Genomic DNA, 8442 nt, shown 5'->3' with positions numbered 1-8442 from the left:
TTTAATCCAAACAACAGCGCCCATGTTGAGTTGACGAGAACGGTTAAATAAAGAGCTCCTGGCGAAATAGGTACCCAACCAAATCTTGCTTGCTCGCCATGTACAGTACGTACGTACATAGTTTGCTTGCTTTACAGCCTAGGCACGCATGCACGCGCACACACATCCTCTATTTTTATCGCTCTCTTGAACAGTTTTTGCTCCCTTGAATTTGAGCCTTTTTTGTGGCATTATCATCATAATTGGCCAAGGAGCCAGGGTAAGTTTTTTTACGGAGCGAGCCTCAACTGGCCCCGAATCTTGTCCAAGATAACAACAGTCTTGCCGGTTGATGATAATTTTTGTTAAGTCTGAATTCATTAGAAGTCAAATCGGAGCTGTGCTCCAGCCAAAAAATGAGCACCGGCCAAAGATTTCGTCCAAGTTTGACGATCACAATGACTTAAGTGCCTTCTACTTGTAGTTAGCGTCGTGGTTCTTCCCTTGGCTAGTGGGTCGAGGTGAACAGATTCGAATTCAAAATATGGCATGACCCTAATCTTGGATGGAGTGATGTTGGAAGTGCAATTATCTAGTTGATTGTGTCTGAACGTACGTAATCATGATCAGCCTTCCTCGCCCAGAGTGTCCGACTTGGACAATTTCATAACTTACAACACCCTTGGGAGACAACCTTTGACGTCCAAAAGGGGGTAAAGAATATATTAGCACTTGAATGGCCGAGCTGATGTGGGTCCCAAAATGACGCACCAGTATTCTCAAAAGTAGATCAGTTCTGCTTTTGTGTTAGGGAAACAAAAAAATGGACTTCGAAATGATCTCGTGCAATCCCTGGATCCGATGATCCCCCATAAACGTGACCCTGGTATACATGTAGTACGTGTGTATTTATATACAGAAAGAGAAAGAGAAGGAGCATTTCTAAGCGTGTACCTACAACTATTACAACAACGACAACAGTATACAAAGTAAAGTGAACTGGCACATTGGTAGGGAGAAAGAGAGAGAGTATGTGAGTGAGTGAGTGGCTGTTGTTGGTTCTAGTCGATGGCGAGTCCCCTCTTTCTCGTTGGTGTTGATTTCATTAGCCATAAATCACCACAGGAATCCCAAAACGGAATCGAGCCTAGCCAGAACCAGCTGTGTTCTCCTGCTTTGATTTGGGACTTTAAACGATCTACTTTAGAACATTGGTTGGAGGCCAGGAACTCTTCTGTCCAGGTGCAATCTTTTAAGAAAACATACAGACCTTAAGGACTCCTAGCGAAAATATTTTGGGAGTTGACATATTTTGAGCGCAATCCGGCTCAGACTGATTTCTGCGTTTCAGCATGATTATTGAGTTCTGATTGATGAGAATAAGTAAACCTTTAAGGCTCTTTACTCTCCAAGGTGGTGTTTATGGCCATGTAGCTGCTAATAATATTCAACCCCCACATCGCGAGTGGCATCATTGGTTGCCTGGACGTTCCAAGGATTCGGCCCACGCGAGAACTACCTACTACTGTGTCTATCATTCCTATTAGAGAGGCTGCTGACTCAATGGAAGATTGGTTGGGACTTTAATAGCCCCCGTGTTCTCGGTCGATAACATACGGAGGGAGCTATTTGATCGTTCTTCCGAGTCATTTTCAATCATGGAATTGATGGGCCAACGACTAATCAGAAGCAAAGGATTACACGTTAAGATTGATTGGACAGATAATGATGTTTAAAAACAGTTCATTAACACGCAAGGTTTGCAATCCCAACGACCACGAAGAAGGCTGCTGCCAGTTATCTGAAACCGAAATGGGATCGATCGGCCATAAGGGTGTGATAACAACATGAGTGCTTTAAATAAGTTTGGTCGTTGACGTTTGCCTGTGATTGTAAGTCAGGAAAAATAGAATATAGCCTAACACATTGGTTACACATATTTGCATAGCACGTACATATTGAACACATGGATTTAGGGAGCTTAGCGTGCGTGAGGATAACAGCTTACTTTCGGTGTTGAGGTTCAAAAAAGTGAGTAAAACCAAACTTCACCTTTCAACTCAAGAAGAATTCCATTATTCCCCCTACCTACAGCTAAGAAACCACACGGCGGCCAAACGGCTTGGCAGCCTTTAATGTTCTCACTTTAATGAAAGGACGGAAGGCTCTTCTCATTTCCGAGGTCACTCTACTCAAGGTCTAGTAATCAGTTGTGCTATTAATTGATAACAGCCGAGTTTTCGAGGTTAATGGTTGGTTCTTAAGAGTTCCAAGAAACCTTTGTCCACTCCCTCTGCCAAAAGAGTAACTTTCGCTTTACTTCATAAACATTAATTGTAATATACAAGTTGTTGTTGAGTTGTTATTGTTCGTTAGAGCAGCCTAGCAAGAGGCCAGGAAGGCGTCTGTCAAAAGTTCATATCTTGTTTGTTTCTCATTAGCTTCAACAGCTCGGCTGTGGGTTCATTGTAATTACTCGCTGCAAAGTTTTTTGCTCTTTTTTCGGCTGTCATCCCATTGTTCCACTTCTGTAAGCCCCCTTCAAGAAGACCACTTGTTCCTTTCCACTCATTAAGCCAAAATGTGCTAGCTGGTTTCGAGTGTGGAACAACAACGGACTTTGCCAGGAACGAGGGTAGTGAGCAGGAAGACCAACGACAAAAAGCGCAATGGCACGTTTCCTTCTGGCAGAGGATCCAATGCGAGCAATCCATGTACTACGAACACTGAAAAGAAGGGGAATGAGTGAGTGAGTGAGTGAGTGAGGAAGAGAGGGAACAAGAAAAAAAAGAGAGAAGGTATGTGCGGCCAGAGAACCAGGACCAAGAAGAAAAAGATCGAGCTTGCAAGGCAGGCAGGCCAGTGGGCTGTGGGGCTGACGGGCGACCTGCCTGTCTGGCGAATGGCGTGGGCTGTTTGGCCGGCAAATGAGCGAGTGTGCCAAACAACCAGCCTTTAGAGTTGGTAGTGGAAGTGGTTGTCCGCCGTTGTGGAACTGCTCATGCTCCACCAACCACCCACTGACATCAAGCTCCATCGCAGTGGTGACAGGGCAGCAAATGCCAAATGTTCCCCGAGCCAAATGCCAGGCGAGTGGGATGACTAAGGTTCAGCTTTTTTGGATGACTCGCCAGGATTTGAGTAAAAAAGAAGCTTTTTGTTCCATCGCTTGACTCGCGTGAGCCTCAAACCCCTATCCACCACCCAAAAAAGTACGACAAAGGTCAAGTGCCAAAAGAGGCTGATGGTCCCAATGTGTCGGAAGATGTGCCAATTGAATGCCGCCGACGAGCTCCAGGATTAGAGCATTTCAACTAATGTACCCATGAGCCTCTCACCATAGAGCAGCCACTAATTAGTGTTTGTAATTGCAACATAGCGTGAGAATCTCTGGCTGTTCCCAGAGAGAGCGAGAGACCGAGAGAGGAAAGTGTGAGCGTGTGTTGTTGACGAGGAAACCAAATGGAACGCAGCACATTGACAGACTGAGACTAAGAAGGGCGCGGAGCACAGGGGATCGGAAGCAAAGGCCAAGGACCAAATGACGGCAACAATTGCCTTAGAGACCCGTGTAGCACCTTGAAGATATCCTTTGTCCCGGGTCTATTTATTTGCACTTGTAAAGTTCCCTCGCCCATCCGTATAAGAGCTCTTCCATTTCCTTCAGAGAGAAGGCAATGGGATGGCACGAGTTGGAGAGCTTCTGTTCCCTTGTCTTATTTCAGGATGGGTGGGTGCCTGGGTGGGCGGGTGCCCCCTTGGGTGGATAAGGTGGCTGGCTGACTGGCTGACTGGCTGACTGGCTGTCTGCCTGCCTCCTCCTCTTACCCGTGGAGTTATACTCTTACTTTGCCTGTTCCCTAATTTATCCGTGTCGCAATTACTCTCTTAATGAAAGATTGCCTTGTTCGGGGTCCTGCTCAGTAGCCGTTGTTCCGTGGGTGGAAATTTTTCTCGTCTCTTGTTCCTTTTGTGACGAAGAGACAACTCATTACTCTTATTAGAGAAGGTCTTGCCAAAGGTGTGACGACGAAGAATGAATGAACGAACGAACGAACGAAGGAACAAGCGAATGTACAACAAGAAGGGGACAAAAAAGCTTGCTAGACAATTTTATTCTGAACATCCAAAGACCACGGAAGGATATAAAAAACTGAAGACAGACATGTTCATTAAATCACTTCAACATTTAGTTTCAGTTCGTACACTTATGTTTGAGACTTAGCTACCGTAATAATCCAGGATGTGCCCGTTTCCGCTTGATTTGGTTTAAATACCGAATATTCAAATATTACCAAAGAACTGGAACGAGTTGGGGCTTTGTCTAATTACTACTAGAATTTGATTTTAATCTCCACCCATCTCAAGCCAATATCCTCAGGAAGAGGTGGATGAGTTCAGGAATCAGAATTATGGGGACTTCTCTTCTTTTTTGCGTGAGAACAGGTTTGATCATGATGAAGCCTCATTTCATACAGTAAACATTTCAAGGCCTTAAAACATGATTCATAATGTTTGCCTTCCATGTGTAATAACATGAATCAGATTAATCCCTGCGACGGCATTGCTTAAGTTTATTGACTAAATATGTAAAGGGAACTTATCTTATGGTCATGCCCCAGACAACGAGCATATCCCACACGAGGCTCCTCTTAATCTAGTACAATAGGTTGCTCATTCAATGTTCTGGCCCTCCCTCCTAGTCCGTTAACGATTGATTGAGCGAGATTGTTCGAAAAAAAGTTGCTTTCAAAGTTGGGGGATGGTCAATCAAGTTCCTCCTGGCTAGGCAGCACCATACCGTTTTTTATGCCTCTAACACTAAGTAAGCATTCTCCGATACATCTTCCCAGTCGAAACTTAATGCCCTCCTAATGAGCTGCTGGCAAAGGGCAAAGAAATTAGACGGATGTTGTTATAAGCCTCAAGTTCTAGCAACTTTTCTTAATTACGAATAAAAGTATCCGTAATTGAGAGGGTACCTGGAAGCTCATTGAGCTGTCCCTATATGCCAGCCCCTCGAGCCCCCTTGAACCCTGCTAAAGTATGGTTGGTCTTGTTTGCGATTCCATTCATTGGTTGGTCAAAGTGTCCGGATGACTCGGAGCCCTGCCCACAACGAGATGATGCCCTTTTGAATGAGTAAGTATGGGCATTCATGGCTCTTGTAGCAAATTAGGCGTCATTGAACTGGTATTGTGAACTGATGTTCAGTACGTGCCAGCTTCATGATATACTACGCTAGCCAGGCCCAAGTAGGCACCTTCAGAATGACGATAGATGAGAGTTTCAGTAAAGGAGCCTCTACCTTCCAATGTTAGCTTAAGATCCATAAAGGAATCTGAGGGCTGGAATTCAGGTGGTATTGCTAAGCACCTCTGCATTGAAGCCCGGCATATTTTATTTGATTCCGCACACAATGGCCAATGATAGCCCTCATTATCCCGTTGAAGCAATGAAAATTGAAGTCAACAGCCGTTTGAGAGCGAACCCGGCCGATTCTGGGGACGTATGTTCTGTACAAGAAAATTTACATGGATATCCATGATTTTCAGTTCTTTTGAGCACATCTAAACGGTTCTTGATCGGGCCACGATACTTGGCTTTTGGTGGCCCCTCTCCCAGTCTCTGTGGACTGCCTGACTAAGCGAACGAACGAGTGAGTCAGTGAGTGAGTCAGTGAGTGAGTGAGTGAGTGAGTGAGTGAGTGTGTGTGTGTGTGTGTGTGTGTGTGTGAGTGTGAATGATGCATCATAGATGGTTCTGAGCGAACAAACGGGCTTTTGAAATTTTTCTCGGATCCTACCTGCTTCACTAGCAATTCACCGTGGTTTCAGTGGTCACCGACAAAAATGAGGGAGAATATGATTTGTTGGTACATGTGGTACGTACAACATCCACACACTCCCCAACTATTCAACTTCTACTACTACTACTTCTACATACAGTGTGACACCTGTTGGATATCCAAACCTTGAGGTAGTGAGATCGCCGAGTTATTCTTTAACGAGTTTACCGCCGGCAACGCCGACGATGGCTGGTTGGCTGGTTGGTTGTTCTGCTTGTCTAAATCTGAGCCCCCAACAGACAAATTCGTGTTGGTTTTTGACAAGTTCTTGCCTGGAGCATTTACAAAGAGATGGAGAGCGCCTTCCTACAGAACAATCATAATATGTGGGTTTCTTCTCATTTGTGAAGGGAAACATAGTAGTGGATACCCAGAACGCCTCTCAAGTCGGCAGAATCGCGATTTGGGCCCGGCCTCTCTTGATCATCATCATCATCATCATCATCATCATCATCATCCTCGTTGTCGTCGTCGTCGTTTTTTGAGCCAATGCCTGGTGTGCCTGAGTCAAAGCTCCTTATACAGAAACAATTTCAATCCATTTCCTATTCCGCAAGTTCTTCAATTTTTGCCCTGCCATCTCTTTGCAACTCTTTGCCAGAGTCATTTAAAAATTCAATTCGCTGCGGTTTGATCATGTGTGTACACGTACTGTTCGAGAACAATAAGTGTGTGAGTGTACCTACGTAATTATCTAGCCTTCAAAAAGTAGCCGCTTAGGATCTGGGTTAGACTGGGTGATCTGTTGTATTCGATGCCTCGAGCCCTCCGGAACTTGCCAAGTAGGCAAAGGATTCAAACCGAAGACCACTTAGATTAGACCTGAATTTAACGCTCAATTTCTATTCGCCTCGAGCTGGCCGGTACTCTACCACCACCACCCTAATATTTGCTATTTCCCTCACAACATTAACAACATCTTAGGCTAGCTAGCAATATTGGAGTTGGCCACAAAAAAGCAATCCTCTTGGTTGAGAAGAATTGCAAAAAAAGACAAGAAAACGAGGAAGTTGTGGGGTGAGATCAGAGACAAATGGTCGATTGTCTCAGAGTAGACTTGGTTGAACTGCTCCAGTCGAACAAATATCAAGCTACTTGCCACTGATATTGCATTGGAAAGCAACTCCATGACAATTCAATCCTGACGATGTGTTATGTCAACAAAAAGACATGATTGTTCTAGTTCCGAACGAGCGACATAAAATGGGTGGACCGGTTTGGCATTCGCCATTTCGACCTTTCTTTAGTTCAATTGATTAGGGTTGAAGTTTCAAGTTGAAGGGAACTTCTGATTGGACCGTTGAAACATTTGGGTAGAAGCTTGATGAACTGGAAGTCCCTCTTTAAAGAAAAGCACAGCCATCTCTTTTGAAAGTTGCATCGTAGAAATCCTAACAATGGGAAGTACATTGGCCAGCTTGGAAGTTGAATTGAGCAAAAAAGCGCATCACTCTCGCTGGATGTTCTCCACTGACCTGTCTCTTGCCTTTAGTAGAGTCATCAGGGTTGGGTTGCCTTCAAACAATCAGCAAACCGTGGGTTTGCTCAGACCCAGGTTTCCTGGCACCTTTCTGATGATGGGGTGGAAGTCGGCAAACATTTCGGTGCTTTCATCAACCCAGTCACCTGGTCAGTAATTAAATGATGGACTAAAACAACAATATGATTATCCTTTTCCCACCCAGACCTTAATTGCAGGCCATGGTCATACCCCTCCCTCCCGGCTTGGTGGCCTCTACCAACGCGAACACAATACTAAACAACATTCAGATTACGGGCTAACGTCAAAGCCGGAGTATAGGTCGACTTAGAGCCAATTCGAAATTTGAGAGACCGCTGTCTTGTACATTGGCAAAGCCAGAATGTGTCCCTACATAATGAGAGAGGAGGGCTGTATTGGAGACGGTGGTTCCTGTTTCCGTTGGGTAGTTCCTGTAGTGCTTAAGCAAATTCACTTATTCAACCCCAATGTGACTTCCAAAGGGGTGTCAACAATGATGGCAACTGCTTGGTTTGGCCCAATGCTTTCAGCCCATTGGTCCGATAGTACACTCGTTCCCTTGGTGCTCGTTTCGAACTTGGATCAAATGAATCGCTGTCGTAGTTCACAGTGTTTCTGATGTTCCAAGCCGAATTGAAGGCAGTGTCAGTGGTACATTTTGATGGGAAAGAAGATCCAACCAACCCACGGTGTCTGTCCACCCAAGGCACGAGACGAGGGAGGAGGAGAGGCCGACGAGTCACGAAAAATGTGGACAAGCATGCTGACCCACGGTCAAACCAATCCAGTGCATGCATGCCTCCGCCTGACTGACGAGTGACTAGCAAGCTAGCTAGCTAGCTAGCTACGAGGCTCAGTTGTACGTGCAACGGAAGGAGGAGGCATTGTTCACCATTTCGTCTCGTAGATAGAGTGCGTCCATGTCCACGGTGGTAGGACGACATTTGGGGATTCTATTACCATTTTCATCCATTTCTCGCCCCCCCTCCCCCGTCCATCTTCAGCTTCTCGTTCTCCTTCTTGGCCATTCTTGATGATCCGATGATCAGCCCAAGAGGCAAGCTACATAGCTAGCTAGCTAGCTAGCAATCGACCAAGTTCGTTGGTTGGTTCG

This window comes from Tigriopus californicus, chromosome 8 (genome assembly GCF_007210705.1).
Source record: "Tigriopus californicus strain San Diego chromosome 8, Tcal_SD_v2.1, whole genome shotgun sequence".
NCBI classification, from domain to species: Eukaryota; Metazoa; Arthropoda; class Copepoda; order Harpacticoida; family Harpacticidae; genus Tigriopus; species Tigriopus californicus.
The sequence above is the reverse complement of the archived record's forward strand: the minus strand, read 5'-3'. Positions refer to the sequence as shown.